Here is a 17,105-nt window from a genome sequence, read left to right as displayed (position 1 = left end):
GTTGGAAGATACAAAATTAGTGTACAAAAGCAATTGTATTTCTATGCACTAGCGATGAAAAATCTGAAAACAAAATTAAGAAAACAGTCACTTAGAATAAAAAATAGAAAACATACAAATGGTCAATAAGCACATGAAAATACGTTCTCTTATTTACCAGAGATTGAAAGAAAATATGTTCAACATCATTTGGGAAATGCGAATCAAAACCACAAAGAAATACTACTTTATACCCGACAGGAGAGCTATAATCAAAAGGACAGAGAACATCAAGTGTTGGCGAGGATGTGGAGAAATTGGAAGTGTCATACATTGCTGATGGGAATGCAGACTTGTGCAGCTGCTTTGGAAAACAACTTGGCAGTCCCTCAAAAAGTTAAATACAGTTACCATATGTCCCAGCAATTCTAAGTATATACCCAAGAGAACTGAAAATGTATGTCCACACAAAAAGTTGGATGTAAATGTTCATAGCAGCATTATTCGTAATAGCCCAAAAGTGGAAACAACTCAACTGTTGGTCAACAGTTATAAATGAATAAATAAAATGTGATATAGATATACAATGGAATATTATACAGCCACAAAAAGGAATGGAGTACTGACACATGTTACATCGCAGAGGAAACTCAAGAACATTATGCTCGGTGAAAGAAGCCACACACAAAAGACCACATATTGAATCATTTTACTGATATTAAATGTCCAGATAGGCAAAGCTATAGAGATAGAATGTACATTAGTAGTTGCCTAGGGCTAGGAGGCAGAAATGGGAAGTGACCATTAATGCGTAAAACGTTTCTTTTTGGGGTGATGAAAATGCTCTAAAATCTATTGTGGCGGCAGTTACACAGCTCTGTGAATATTCTAAAAATCACTGAATTATATACTTTAAATGATTATTCTTATGGTTTGTGAAATACCATTCAGTAAAATATTGTATGAAAAGACAAGACCAAACAAGACAAACTAAATGCAAAACTGGTCAGTTACACCTAAAAAGCTGGGGAGTAGGTGGTAGGGGGAGAAAAATAAAACTATACCAGCCTTCCTTTTCTGTCTTGAATAGGGCTAAAATGGGGCTCTGATCAGGTTGGCAAGAATTATCCCTTCAAATAAGAGATGGTAGAAGTCAAGGAGGTAGAGAAAGAATTTTACAGTTTCAGGTTCACCCCAAAACTCTAGCTTGGGAAGTTTTTCTAGTTTGGGCTGCTAAGCTGCTCTTGGAAAGAGCTGTCTAGTTCTGCCTATTCTGATCAAAGTCTTGAAAGCATAAGTGAAAAGTGCAGCACAAGTTTATCCCAGTCCAGGGCCTGACTTGGATGCCAAATTTAGCCTTTGGCAACTTCTTTCCATTGAGACTCCCTGAGGACTTGTTTGACCTCCTTTTGGAAAGCTGCAAGGGAATTCACTTTTGGACTGTCGCCCAGCAAGTAGGGAGTGGCTCAGCAGGCTGCCTAATCCTCTGTTAAGTGAATGATAAAGTGTACCCAGGCACAGTCCATTGGAAGGCCGATTCCCTATATGTGGGATCTGGATTAGGAATTTTACAGGTATATAAAGATAATTCCCAACACTAAATATTGTGATCAACTTGAGGGGAAATCTTTTGAGAATGTATTGTACATATTCCTGCCTTTTTGTACTTAGGCTGTTTTTCAACTGGTAATTAAAGGATTACATGGCCACTATGGAAAAATTGGAAAGAATAGTACCATTCTCCTTCTCTAGAGTTAACCATTGCTAACAGTTTAATATGTGTTCTTTTTTTTTTTTTTTTGGTTTTGAACCTTTCATGAGAAAAATATGTATACACCATTGAGCTCAAGAACACTGTGTGTTTGGTGTGTCATTGGCTCAAGGGTTGGGGACATGCATGGCAGAATTCGGAAACGGCATACATCAACAAAAATACACATGGTCATAACAAGAAAAACTGGCACCTGGCACAATCAACTCTCAGTTTCCTCTTCACTCAGCAGCATGTTGGGGATCCCGTGGCTGATGGGGAACATATGTCCAGACTCTGGGCCCTGCAAGGTGCCCTCCATCACTTCCACCTCCAGCAGCAGATGGTGCGTGGTCCTCAGAAACTCTTTGTTCTCCTCATATCCCTCAACCGGCCCTTTAGGCACCTGGAGCAGGCGCAAGTTATCGGCCACCTCCAGGAACGCCGCCCACTCCACCTTGGGTATCATAGGCCCCCGAAGTGGGGGTTGAACTCCACAGGGCAGATGCCGACTTAGCTGGCCTGGAGGCGCAGGGGGAAGCCATGGGGCCCCATCTCCCACATACGCGAGCTCAGCAGATTCTTAATGTGTGTTCTTTCAGACTATTTTCTATGTGTCTGTAAGCACAGATACACATGTATGTGCACACACATGCTACCCCATAGCAATTTTTTTTAAACTTAAAAAAAAACCATAAATGGGATCATATTCTATTGGTCCACTTGTTTTTGCATTTAACTATATTTTCAAGATCTTTCCATGTCAGTACATATAAATCTTACTTATTCTGTTTGTTTGTTTATTTATTTATTTGAGACAGGATCTTGCTTTGTTGCCCAGGTCAGAGCTGGAATGCTGTGGCATAATCACAGCTCACTGCAGCCTCAACCTCCTGGGCTCAAGTGATCCTCCCACCTCAGCCTCCTGAGTAGGTAGGACTACAGGTGTACACCACCAGGCCTGGCTAATCTTTAAAAATTTCTTGTAGAGATGGGCTCTCATTATGTTGTCCAGGGTGGTTTCAAACTCCTGGGTTCAAGCGATCCTCCTGTCTCAGCCTCCTAAAGTGTTAAAATTATAGGTGTGATCCACTGTGCCTGGTCTACTTTATTCTTTTTTTTTTTTTTTTTTTGAGACAGAGTCTCGCTGTATCACCCAGGCTGGAGAACAGTGGCATGATCTTGGCTCACTGCAACCTCCATCTCCCGGGTTCAAGCGATTCTCCTGCCTCACTCTCCTGAGTAGCTGCGATTACAGGCATGTGCCACCAAGCCCAGCTAATTTTTGTATTTGTAGTAGAGACACAGTTTCACCATACTGGCCAGGCTGCTTTCAAACTCCTGACCTCGTGATCCACCCGCTTCAGCCTCCCAAAGTGCTGGGATTACAGATGTGGGCCACCGTGCCCCTGCCACTCTTTTTAAGGCCTACACAACATTCCATGGTATAAACATTTTACAATTTATCAAGCCATTTCCTATTGAAGCATATTCCTATATATCTAACTTTTCTTTATGATCAAGAATGTAGGACTCTTATGTAATGTATTTGTGTATAAGTGAGAGTATTTGGGGGCATAGGTTCCAAGAAAGAGAATTATTTAGATTTCTGATACATCTGGAATTTATTTTGCAAACTTTATATTTTGAAATAAGTTCAAACTTACAGAAAAGTTGCAAGAATGGCACAATGAACTCCCATAACGTCTTCACCTTGATCCCCTAATTGTTATCATTTCATTACATTTGCTTCATCTCTTCTCTGTCCTCCAGCCTACCTATACACTATATACATACTAGATATTTTTTCTGATGCATTTGAGACTAATTGAGGAAACGAAGTCCTTAACTCTAAATACTTCAGTGTGTATTTCTTAAAAACAAGGGCATTATCTTACCTAAACTCAGCACAAGCATCAAAACCAGGAAATAGACATACAAAACACACTGATTTCTCCAACCCAGCATCATAAGGTTCAGTTTAGGCTTCTCCCTTCTCCAACACAGAGAAACTCATTCTCACCATCCTCAATATACTTCCTAATTTTATTGTAATACCCTTGTGAATAACAAATGTCCCTGCCATGCTGTCTGCCTCTTGTGTGCCTTGAGCTATGCATTCCCAGCCACATTGGCCTCACCCTACATGCTGCTTCTGAACTTGGTCCATACCAGTCACCGGGAAGAAGGAGTTAATTTATTTTTGAATGGTGTGAGGTTGTTGTTTTGTTTTGTTTTTTGTTCTTGGTTTTTTTGTTTTTGTTTTTGTTTTTTGAGACAGGGTCTTGCTCTGTTGCCCAGGCTGGAGCGATCTCGGCTCACTGCAACCTCTGCCTCCTGGACTCAAGTGATCCTCCTGCCTCAGCCTCCTGGGTAGCTGGGACTAAAGATGTGCACCCCCATGACCAGCTAATTTTTGCACCTTTTTTGTAGAGATGGAGTTTTGTCATGTTGCCAGATATATCTTATTTTCTTAAATGCATAACCAGTTGTCCTGACACCCATTCTCAATTATTTGAAATGTTTCCACACACACTTGTGCCAGTAGCTGATGATCTATTTTCTTTCATTTATCATTTTTCTGTTTGTGAGCCAATACCATACTCTAATTACTGTTGTTGTATAATATGGTTTGTTTGTTTATTATTTATTTTTAGCCAGGGCCAGTGGCCTATATAAAATGTTTTGATACCTGGTAGGATGAGGTTCCTCATTGTACTTAAAAAAACGTCCCTGCTGGGCGCAGTGGCTCATGCCTGTAATCCCAGCATTTTGGGTGGCCAAGGCCGGTGGATTGCTTGAGCTCAGGAGTTCGAGACCAGCCTGACCAACATGGTGAACTCCATCTCTACTAAAAATACAAAAATTAGCCGGGCATGGTGGCATGCACCTGTAATCCTAGCTACTTGGGAGGCTGAGGCAGGAGAATCACTTGAACCTGGGAGGCAGAGGTTGCAGTGAGCCAAGATTGTACCATTGTACTCCAGCCTGGGTAAGAAAGCAAGACTTTGTCTCAAAAAAAAAAAAAAAGTCCCAGCTCTTCTTAAGTATTTATTCTTCCAGATGCATTTTAAAATTAACATGTTAATTTCATTAAAAATCCTATTGTAATTTTGATTGGGATTACATTGAGTTTATCAAATATTTGGGTAAAAATGGCATCTTTCCAATATTGAGTCTTCCCATCAGGGACCATGGTACACCTTTTCATATACTCAGGTTTTAAAAATGTGTTCCAGTGAATATTTTGGCTTTGTGTTGGCATCACACATACAGTTTGATCCTAGGTTTAAAACATTTTTTTTGGTGGCTATTATTAATGGGATCTTTTTGTCCCATCTTCTTTCTATATATTTCTTTCTATATATTTTGTACATAGTTGAGATTATGCTGCACATATCTTGTCTTTTAAATTTATTCCATAAAAACTTTCTGACTAATATAGTTCTTATGGTTGCATAATCATCTATCAAATATTTACATAATATAATTTATTGAACTATTTTTAAACATTGGTTAACTAGATTGTTTCCAATTTTAAAGACGTTAAATGCTACTGTTATAAACATATTTTTATATAAATCTTTGTTCTGTTTTGAATTCTTAAAATTTATAAGTGGTATTTCTTTCTTTTCTTTTTTTTTTTTTTTTTTGAGACAGAGTCTCTTTCTGTCACCTAGGCTGGAGTGCAGTGGTGCGATCTCGGCTCATTGCAACCTCTGCCTTCCGGGTTCAAACGATTCTACTGCCTCAGTCTCCTGAGTAGCTGGGATTACAGGCACACACCACCATGCCCGGCTAATTTTGGTATTTTAGTAAAGACGGGGTTTCACCATGTTGGTCAGGCTGGTCTCGAACTCCTGACCTCGTGATCCACCTGCCTCAGCCTCCCAAAGTGTGTTTTATTGTTTTGAGATGGAGTTTCGGTCTTGTTGCCCAGGCTGGAGTGCAATGGTGTGATCTTGGCTCACCACAACCTCCGCCTCCCAGGTTCAAGCGATTCTCCTGCCTTAGCCTCCCAAGTAGCTGGGATTACAGGTGCGCACCACCACACCCAGGTAATTTTGTATTTTTAGTAGAGATGGTGTTTCTCCATGTTGGTCAGGCTGGTCTCAAACTCCCGACCTCAAGTGATCTGCCCTCCTAGGTCTCCCAAAGTGCTGGGATTATAGGCATGAGCCACCATGCCCGGCCTATAAGTGTTATTTCTTATGCACAATATAGACATTCCCTGAAAGGTCTTGGATAACACAAAATTATGATAAGTTGAAAATATCTTCATACATAATTGTTTAAATTTTAAATATTTTGCTCCTATTCAATTTACTTATTCACAGACTCATCCTGTAGTCTTCCTATCACTTAGTTACTTTGGGGACATGATTAGTGTGATGGCTAATATTGCATGTCAACTTGATTGGATTGAAGGATGCAAAGTATTTTTCCTGGGTGTGTCTGTGAGGATGTTGCCAAAGAAGATTAACATTTGAGTCAGTGGACTGGGAGAGGCAGACTCACCCTCAATTTAGGTGGGTACCATCTAATCAGCTGTCAGCGTGGCTAGAATAAAGCAGGCAGAAGAAATTGTAAAGAGCAGACTTGCTGAGTCTTCTGGACTTCATCTTTCTCCCGTTCTGGATGTTTCCTGCCCTTGAACATCAGATTCCAAGTTCTTCAACTTTTGGAGTCTTGGGCTTACACCAGTGATTTGCCAGGGGTTTTTGGACCTTCCGCCACAGACTGAAGGCTGCACTGTCGGCTTCCCTATTTTAGAGGTTTTGGGACTCAGACTGGCTTCCTTGCTCCTCTGCTTGCAGACGGCCTATTGTGGGACTTCACTTCGTGATCCTGTGAGTTAATTCTCCTAATAAACTCCCCTTCATATATATGTATATCCTATTAGTTCTGTCCCTTTAGAGAACCCTGACAAATACAATTAGAAAGTAATAAAATGGGAAATACACAAATAGCAGTGTCATAACACCAGCCAATGCAGTGAGAATCTGCGTGGGAACAGAGCTCTGCAAGATTGCCCATAGAGGGCCATTATCTCCTTATATCTGCAACTTCTGGCCTTATGTACCTACTTTGTAGTGTTCATTTGTATACTTGACTTATTTGCATTTCTTAATGTGATATGAAACCTCCCACATCTTCAAATTTTATTATGTGCCTTATGGAACTATTTACATAAAGTTGAGTGTTGCCTAACTCAGGGAGTGTCTTTATACTGAATGTAATTTAACCTTCTTGTTTACTCACGGTTAATATAGATATCAGTTTTAAAAGTTTCTTCCCCAAGGCTTACAGAGGTATGTAGGGCTGTTTTCCCCTATGCTAAAGGAATTAAATTACTGTGTTTTTTGATCATTAAGTTAATATTTACACTTTTTTTTTCATCTACACCTTGCTTAAAGACATTTAGCTTTCAGCTGGGCGTCATGGCTCGTGCCTGTAATTCCAGCACCTTGGGAGGCTGATGCTGGTGTATCACTTGAGGCAAGAAGTTCGAGACCAGCCTGGCTGATATGGTGAAACACTATCTCTACTAAAAATACAAAAAAATTAGCTGGGCGTGGTGGTGGCTACTTGGGAGGTTGAAGCACAAGAATTTCTTGAGTGCCAGGAGTGGTGGCTCATGCCTGTAATCCCAGCAATTTGGGAGGCTGAGTCGGGTGAATCACGAGGTCAGGAGTTTGAGACCAGCCTGGCCAACATGGTAAAACCCCATCTCTACTAAAACTACACAAAATTAGCTGGGCGTGGAGGTGGGTGCCTGTAATCCTGGCTACTCGGGAGGCTGAGGCTGGAGACTCGCTTGAACCTGAGAGGCGGAGGTTGCAGTGAGTCAAGATCACACCACTGCACTCCAGGCTGGGCGACAGAGGGAGACTCCATCTCAAAATAATAATAATAATTGCTTGAACCCAGGAGACAGAGGTTGCAGTGAGCCGAGATAGCGTCACTGCACTCCAACCTGTGTGAGAAAGATTCCACCTCAAAAAAAAAAAAAAAAAAAAAAGTCATCCAGCTTTCCAGCTTTCTCTTCTCACTGCTGTCTGCATGACTGCTGTGATAGTTTCTCCTCCTTCCAGTTTATTGCTTTTACTTTTCTATGGGTTTGAAGATCAGATTGCCAACTTTTCTAAAATCAAATCCAAGTAAAAATAGCCCCTGAGAAGGGGCTTTGATGAATGTCTAGGAGTAATGGGCATGATCTTCAGGGCATGAACATAGTGATCTCCGTTTCTCCAGAGGCCTTTTTCCATCTCCTTTATTCCCTTGGTTCTTTGCTGTGCTCCTGATAGATCAGATTTTCAGATAGACAAGTTCCAAGTCGGTAATGAAATGAAGTTTCATTACAATTACTAGATTGGTAACAACATGTTAAAATGCCCCTTTCCCTTTTCCTCTATTGTATTCTGATTCTTTTTTTTTTTTTAGACAGAGTCTAACTCTGTTGTCTCCAGGCTGGAGTACAGTGGTGCGATCTCGGCTCACTGCAACCTCCGCCTCCCAGGTTCAAGAGATTATCCTGCCCCAGCCTCCTGAGTAGCTGGGACTACAGGTGCGCGCCACCACGCCCAGCTAATTTTTGTATTTTTAGTAGAGATGGGGTTTCACCACGTTGGCCAGGCTGGTCTCAAACTCCTGACCTCGTGATCCACCTGCCTTGGCCTCCCAAAGTGCTGGGGTTACAGGCATAAGCCACCACGCCCAGCCTGAATTCTGATTCTTTACTCCCCTTTGTTCCTTTTAGGGTGTGTGTCAGGCTGGATTGACTCAACGTAGTCAATCTGAAGCTCATTGGGCTTCAGCTGAATGGGATAAGGTCCAATCTATACCTTCATTTCCTCTACCTCTATACCTTCAATCTATACCTTCTTTCCCCCACCTCTTCTATGCATTTTTTATGTTTATTTTCCTTTTTTTTTTTTTTTGAGACAGAGTCTCTCTCTGTTGCCCAGGCTGGAGCACAGTGGTACAATCTCGGCTCACTGCAACCTCTGTCTCCCAGGTTCAAGCAATTCTCGTACTTCAGTCTCCCCAGTAGCTGGGACTATAGGCACACGCCCCCACCATTATTTTAAATAATCAAAACCTCTCTACATTTCACATCAACCAACTATAATTGTCTTATTTAAAAAAAATTGACATCTGTCTAAAGCCTCATTTGATTAAAAAGAAATTTAAGTGTATTCCATTATATGAAATAAAACAATTTACACTACTCTTTGTATGCTTACCTTTATTTTTACTCATGCCTAATTGATATGGGCTGTGGTACTAAGCCATGATTGTGGGCTCATTCTCTGCAATGGCCAATCTTTCTCCTTTGCTGCTGACTGCCCCCCACCCCACCCTACCCTGTAGCTAAATCAAATGCAGAATGAGAAGAGAGAGACAGAATGACAGTCTGATAGGAAAAAAAAAAAAAAAGAGGTCACAAGTGAGAGACAGAACATTTCCTAACAGCAGTTGAGTCTACAGATCCACCATACCCTTATCCTTGGCTTCCAGGAGATATCCCAGTCTTTTATTGAATTTTGAATTCCCTATAGGTGGAATATAGTAATATTTATTAACGACCTTATAACTACTTATGTGCTCTGAGTGAGGGCATATATCAGGTTCATGAAAACCCATACAACTATTGGAGAATCAACTCAAAATTCAGGTCTTATATGTGGTGGCTCGGTGGCATAATCTTTGTATTTTGGCATTTTTGAAAACATGTTGCTCTTGAAAAATAAATATGTGAGCTACCAGCGCAAAGAGGTTTCAACTTTAGATCAACTAAAACTTTCTTGCATTATACAATGTCATCCCTCAGTCACTTTTTATACATTGAATTGTGACATTTATGTATCTGCTGATCTGCTGATGACTGGATATTTTAAGCTCTTATACAGTGGCGCAGCCTACAAGTCAAGAGTCTATTTTCTTTTCTTTTTCTTTATCTTTTTTTTTTTTTCTCACTCTGTTGCCCAAGCTGGAGTGCAGTGACATGATCATGGCTCACTGCAGCCTCGACTTCCTGGCTTAAGTGATCCTTCTGCCTCAGCCTCCTGAGTAGCTGGGACTACGGGCCTGTGTTACCATGCCTGGATATTATCTATTTTTTGTAGAGATAGGGTCTCACTATGTTGCCTGGGCTGGTCTCTAACTATTGGGCTCAAGCGATACTCTCACCTCTGCTTTCTAAAGTGCTAGGATTACAGGCATGAACCATCATGCCCAGCAGAGCCTATTTTCAGTAGCATCACTATTTTTGGTATATGTTTATGTAATCATTTGAAACTTTATTACATTTTCCTCACCATTACAACTCTGAGTCAAAAATGGAAAAATAAAAATGCTGATGCCAGTAATAAGCAGCACAGGTTTTTGAAACAATACAATTGAGCAAAGGAGGAGTCATTGGCTACATACAAAGCCGTGAAACTTTAACTTACCCTGTCAGGTAGATATTAATTAGGACAAAAGTAGAACATATAATACCTGCTGGAAATACATTATCAAAGATTGTATCTTAAAGGTGAATTAGGCCAGGCGTGGTGGCTCACACCTGTAATCCCAGCACTTTGGGAGGCCGAGGAGGGTGGATCATTTGAGCTCAGGAGATTGAGACCAGCCTGACCCACATGGTGAAACCCCATCTCTACTAAAAAAATACAACATTAGCTGGGCATGGTGATGCACACTGTAATCCTAGCTACTCAGGAGGCTGAGGCAGGAGAATTGCTTGAACCCAGGAGGCAGAAGTTGCAGTGAGCCGAGATTGCGCCACTGTACTCCAGCCTGGACAATAAGAGTTAAACTCTGTCTCAAAAAAAAAAAAAAAGGTGAATTGCAAGTAGGAATTGAATACTATTTTTCAGCTCCCTAGAAAAGAAGCTGTGCTTCTATAATATTCAGTGCATTTAATTTTTGCATAATCGACATTTGTATGTATTACCAGGAATGTATTAAGTAAGAAACTGGGTAAGAATGTGTAAAAAATTAACTAGGCGTCCGCCTGTATGGAATTCCAGACTCATTAAAGGACTGGACTATCCCTCAGAACCTGTAATGTATTTGAGAAACAAGAGGCTTAAAACATTTAAATATATAATATGTAACATAGTATACTACAGAATTAAGTGTCAACATGAGTAAAACAGTAAGTTCTGTAATAAATCACAGAAGGAGGGATACAACTTTCACTGGGATGGTATGGAACTTCTTTTTTTTTTTTTTTTTTGAGATGAAGTCTCACTTTTGCTCCCAGGCTGGAGTGCAGTGGCGTGATCTCGGCTCACTGCAAGCTCCGCCTCCCGGGTTCACGCCATTCTCCCGCCTCAGCCTCCCAAGTAGCTGAGACTACAGGCGCCCGCCACCACGCCCGGCTAGTTTTTTGTATTTTTAGTAGAGCCGGGGTTTCACCATGTTAGCCAGGACAGTCTCGATCTCCTGACCTCGTGATCCACCCGCCTCGGCCTTCCAAAGTGCTGGGATTACAGGCTTGAGCCACCGCACCCGGCCGGAACTTCTTCTTGAGTTCTACTTCGCTTTCTTGAGGAAAGCAAAGCAGTAAAAAGAAATGGATGGAGAAGAGAGGGAAGGGACCAACCTCTTAGGTCAAAGAATGGACCTCTTTTGAGGATGAGTTGTTTCCTTAATAAAGACAAACATTGATGTGAACTACAAATAGACACATTTCACATTTAAAGAACAGATCATTGAGCAACAGGTGTGGCTGAATAGGACAGCATTTACTAGTAAGGAGATAAGACATCAGTTGGTAAAAGGTTAGAAAGATGGGCCTGGACCAGACTGCACGGGGTCTTTCTTACTGCCCAGGAAAGGTGACACCATGGAGTCTTTCAGCAGAAGAATGACAGAAAGGCAGTTTAAAACACTCACCTAATAAGGTGGATTTGAGAAGGAAGGGACAACTGGTAAGAATCTGGTTAAGAAGATGTTACTATTTAGTGAGCTAAAGAAGATGACAGCTGATAGTCAAGGATTGTGCCTGTGGAAACTGAAAAGAATAGTTCTAACAACCACTGCATGGGAAAAATTAACATAATCTACCGAATAACTAAATGCAGGGAGTAAAGAACAGTGAAGTATCAAAACACAACAAGGTAACAAGTCTAGCAGTCTAGAAGACTGGGGTATCAGTGACAGAGCAGGGGAGTCAGAAGGGCTGGTTTGGGAGAGAAGAAATGAGAGATGGTTTTGGCATATTTGGTATTTGTAGTAGCTCTTTACTGCTTTTGAATTACAAATCCCTTCCTTTGAGAATCTAATGGAACCAAAGGATCCCCTCTTCAGAGAAAATAAATGCATTCATACTTAAACACATGTTGCACAATTTATAATGTACACCCCTGGAATTTGCTGCAAGAGAGCTCTTGATCCAAGCTGGGCCAATGAGAGCCCTTCCTGGAATTTTTGTACTCTATATCCAGAGAATCAAGTCAGTCTCTCCTTAGCAGCTAAATCTGTGAATGCTGTTAGCTGGTATATTTTACAACACACGAGCCTGAGAAACAGAGAGAATGCTCAGATGCAGAATGAGAAGAGACAGAGCCTAATACAAAAAGGTCAGAAATGAGAGAGAGAACATGTCCTAATGGCAGCTGAGTTCATGTCTTTATTAAGAAAGCAACTCATCTTCAAAAGAGATCCATTCTTTGACCTAAGAGGTTGTCATATTCATTCCCTCCTCTGGACTTTTGTTGAGCTCTCAGGGCCCTTCCTTCCTTCTTTCCAACCATTTCTTTTTCCTATTCTGCTTTTCTCAAGAAGCAATTCTATACCATCCCAGTCAAACTTGCATCCCTCCTTCCTGTAATTTGTTACAGAACTTGCTGTTTTATTCATGTTGAGACTTAATTCTATAATATACTATATTATATATTTAAATGTTTTAAGCATTCTGTTTCTCAAATAGATTATGACAGTTAAGTAGGCAAGACTTTCCTCAAATCAATTCTATATGCCCCATGGCACTTATCACAGCTATATACGAACAGTAGGTGTAAATATTTGTCAAACATTTATACATGTCAATGTAAAAATATATGAGCATTTGTTTATTCACATTTTACATGCATTTTTCATTTTACAAAAAAGGGATTTACTAGAAACTTCTTTTAAGTAGTAGCTCCTCTATGTGGAAATGTTTTTAAGTGTTCATCTAGAAATATCAAATATTCATCAAAAGGCTGAGGTAGAGTTGGTGGGGAAAATGTTGAAGCTCTTGGGTAAGTAATTAATCACAGATCAACAAGAAATGAGATTATGAAAAACAATCAGTGAGGAAAGTCTCATTTACATCAACCTTTTAGAAATCCTTTCATTGTGTGACATGGCTTCCTTTTTTTTTTTTTTAAGTGGGGTCTTACTCTGTTGCCTTGGCTGGACAGCAGTGGTGCAATCATAGCTCGCTGTGGCCTCCAACTCCTGGCCTCAAGTGATCCTCCTGTCTCAGTCTTCTGAGACTCTGGGATTACAGGCATGAGCAACTGGCAACTCACATTTAAAAAATATGTATTCTTTGTTCTCCTTTACACTTTGTATGGCAATCTCCAGGGTAACTGATAGAGAATAAAGTTTATGTCTAGGTTCAGTCTGTGGCTCTACCTATCATTGAGTGTAAAATTGGGCTGGTTATTCAACCTCTCAGGACCCCCCTCATCTAAAAAATTAACATAATACTTATCTGATAGGATGTTGTGGGGATTAAATGAGGTTGTGCATATAAAGTAGCTGGTGAAATATTTGCTGCCAGTAGGTGATCACTCAGTGGTGGATGGTATTACTTTTTATTTAGGGGGAGAGAGTTAAGGGAAAAGGGTAGAAAAAGGTGAACCTGATGGTTTACTTAAGAGACTTAGAGGGCTGGGCACAGTGGCTCATACCTGCAATCCCAGCATTTTGGGAGGCTGAGGCAGGTGGATTGCTTGAGCCCAGGAGTTCGAGACCAGCCTGGGCAACATGGCGAGACTCCAACTATATAACAATATAAAAAATTAGCTGGGCATGGTGATGTGCACCTTTGGTCTCAGCTACTCAGGAGGCTCAGGTGGAAAGGTCACCTGAGTCTGGGAAGTAGAGGCTGCAGTGAGCCATGATGGTGCCACTGCACTCCAGCCTGGGTGATGGGGGTGAGACCCTGTCTCAAAAAAAAAAAAAAAAAGATAGATAGCTACAGAGACTTAGGGGTAGCCAGGGAAGACACCATATGCAGAGGTGGTTGATAGTGCAGAGGTGAAAGGGCAAGAAAGGGCATTTTGAATAATACAGATGATGCTAAAATGTTGGGAGGTACAGAGTAAGGATGGGCTATGTTATGAACAATTATTTGCACGTTCTTATTACACGGCATACGTTACGTTTCCAAATTTAAGTTATAGACTAAATTAACATCTTTACTGGAATGGATTTTTAGTAGGTAATAAAATTAGCATTCTCAGGATTTCAGGTAACAGTGACAGAAAAGGGAATTAGGGAGAGGAGTAGAGAACAGAGGTGACTTCTCACTGCAATGTTGCTCTCTGTCCCTACTATGCCCCACCCACAACTCTGTCAGGGACATATTGTTTCCTCCTCAAAGATAGAGTGTGGCAGCAAATTATAAGGCTGGACAGTAGAACTACCTGGAAGAGAATTGGCAGAATAGAAGGATGGTGGATGATCAAAAGAGTGAAGCAGTGAGTTCATTCCTGGACACTGCCCACATGAAAATGGGGTTTGGGAAAGGTTGGCTAAAAGCAGTGGGGACTGATCTTTGGAAGTATGATGAGGACAGTGAGTCAGAGTTACTCACTTTATCAGTGCAGGAGACCATGTGGGTTACAGCTATCAGAGCTTACTGTGGGTAAATCCAATAAAGAGCTCTGTTGCTAAAATTGAACAATTACGGTGTTTTTCTAATTTCCAGGAAAAATGGGTTTAAAGGTTTTCATTTTGTGAATTATTATTAATTTTTTGGTACTTCTTACCTTGTAAAAAAGTTGCAAATAAATTTAAAGAGAAAAACACAGACATATTTTCTCTTAAAAACACATTATTTTTTGGCTGGACACAGTGGCTCACGCCTGTGATCCCAGCAGTTTGGGAGGCCAAGTTGGGTGGATCACATGAGGTCAGGAGTTCCAGACCAGCCTCGTCAACATAGTAAAACCCCATCTGTACCTAAAATACAAAAATTAGCCAGGGGTGATGGTGTGTGCCTATAATCCCAGCTACTTGGGAAGGAGGCTGAGGCATGAAAATCACTTGAACTCAGGAGGCAGAGGTTGCAGTAAGCTGAGATGGCGCCACTGCACTCCAGCCTGGGTGACAGGTCAAGACTCTGTCTCAGAAAAAAGAACAGCAACAACAACAAAAAAAAAACCCATTTTTTAATATGTGGAGATTTGCATAACCATAAAATAGCCAGATTTAGTGCTTGTAAAATTGTGTCAATTCCATATGGCAGAGTTAAATCTATCAGCATTTCATGAGGCTCCACATTGAGCACCATAATTTCTAGGGACTGCCACCTGAACTAGTTTGAAAACCAACATTACACCCCTGACTGCCTTTTGTTATTTCTCGGAGATGGAATGTTATTAGTCTCAGTGAAACTCGCAGGGAAAGGCTTAGATACCAAGTAATCTTAAAAATAAATTTAAAAAGACCGAAGAAGAATTAAATAGGGTAAATTCGAGGGTAAGAAGGATAACATAATAGCTCGTGTTTCCTGAGTCCTTATTGTGTAACAGGCTTTGTGTTAAGTATTTTCCAAAATTCCGTTTCATCCTTACATCCATCTGTGAAGTATTAATATCACCCACTTTAGACAGATGAAGAAAGGAAGGTCCAGAGACCTGTTCAAGGTCACATAGCAGGTAAGTGTTGTGTGATACTGAGATTCAAACCGAGGTTTTCCGACTCCAGTGATGATGACATTGCAATGCTTCTTTGCGTGTATGTGATTTTAAAAAACTGACATGAAGCGCACAGATCTTTTTGCATATGTATACACCCGGGTAACCATTAACTAGATCAAGATACTGAGTATTTCCAGCAAACCAGAAGGCTCGCTCCTGTCTCCTCTCAATCAATTCCCCTGTAAGTAATCACTGCCTTGTCTCTAACATCATAGGTAGATGGGTTTTCGTTATATTAATCTAACTTTCTGGAGTTAACACCAAAAAATTCCGTATGTCAGCCCTTCACCTTGCCATGTTAGCTGTACTATTCAAAGCTGCTCTAGCTCTGACTTTGCAAGCATTCACTGTAAAGAAGAGCTGTTGGATGGATATGTTCATGTCCAATTTCTTGTATTGTTCTGAAATTAATACTAATTTTTGAAAATCGAAGAAACTCCTGGATGAAGTGCTACGGGATGGGGTAGATTAAAGCGCCGTTATCAAACTAACCTCTCTACCTTGGAAACTCCACAGAGCTTCCTTGATTGATGTAATTTGGCGCATCTATTTCCGATCACGGCATCTGATTAAGAAGTTGGATGACCACGAAAGGTCATCTCAGTTTATGGAAGGGAAGGCGGGCCAGGCACAGTTGGTCACGGTGATTGCTTCGCATCGTCTTGCAGCGCGCGAAGATGTTTATGTCCTAAACATCTTCCACAGTCGACTTGCTGTTTTATGACAGGAGGGAAAGAGTAGAGGGGAAGAAGATCTATGTGGAGGGTGAAATATAACCTAACATCGTTCGACGAGGCATTAATGTGGTGGCTTTCCCGCCCTTGCCACCAGCTCTTAAAACCACTTCTTAGCCAACCTGGCAGTGACAGAAGCAGCGCCGCGACTTTACCTCAGGCTCGCAAGCTGTGGTTGGTGAATTTTCAGCCATTATTCTAAATACGTCTCCGTCTCCCCACCAACCCCACTGTTGTTTTGTTTTTCTTTCTCATTCTGATTCTCCCCACAGCCAACCGTGGCCTTTTGAAGCCGTCTACAAACTACCATTGAGAATTCGGGAAAGAATAACTGACACTTGTAGGCTTCAAGGACTCTCCGAGTGATGTGTGCCTGAGGTGACCGAAGTGGGGGAGATCTAGGGGAGCGTTCCGGTCATCAAAGCAGGAGGACAGGCCCTGAAATGGGCGCACGTGACAGCAGCAGCCACCTCGAGAGTGACATCACCCCTGGGGGCGGAGCCCAACTATGTAGGGCCTTGTCAGTTACCGAGCTTCCTCCCCGCTGCCCCTCCAAATGCCACCCACAAGTCCGAGCCCCCCGGGGATATCAGAAATGCCAGGACATCCCAGAGCGCCAGAACCAGGGCCCCGTCTCTCCGCGCGGAGGAGGACTGCGCCCCCACTCCCTCTTCCAGCCGTTCCCCACCCCCAAGCTGTGGAAGGGGCGGGGGC

At 41.5% G+C, this 17,105-nt stretch overlaps 1 pseudogene; it reads right to left on the bottom strand.

Moving 5' to 3' along the window:
- Nucleotides 1–1,952: 1,952 nt before the first annotated feature.
- Nucleotides 1,953–16,585, bottom strand: LOC105529077 (annotated as a pseudogene).
- Nucleotides 16,586–17,105: the final 520 nt, after the last annotated feature.

Source organism: Mandrillus leucophaeus, unplaced genomic scaffold (assembly GCF_000951045.1).
Source record: "Mandrillus leucophaeus isolate KB7577 unplaced genomic scaffold, Mleu.le_1.0 Scaffold747, whole genome shotgun sequence".
NCBI classification, from domain to species: domain Eukaryota; kingdom Metazoa; phylum Chordata; class Mammalia; order Primates; family Cercopithecidae; genus Mandrillus; species Mandrillus leucophaeus.
This window is presented reverse-complemented; position numbering and strand designations above follow the sequence as displayed.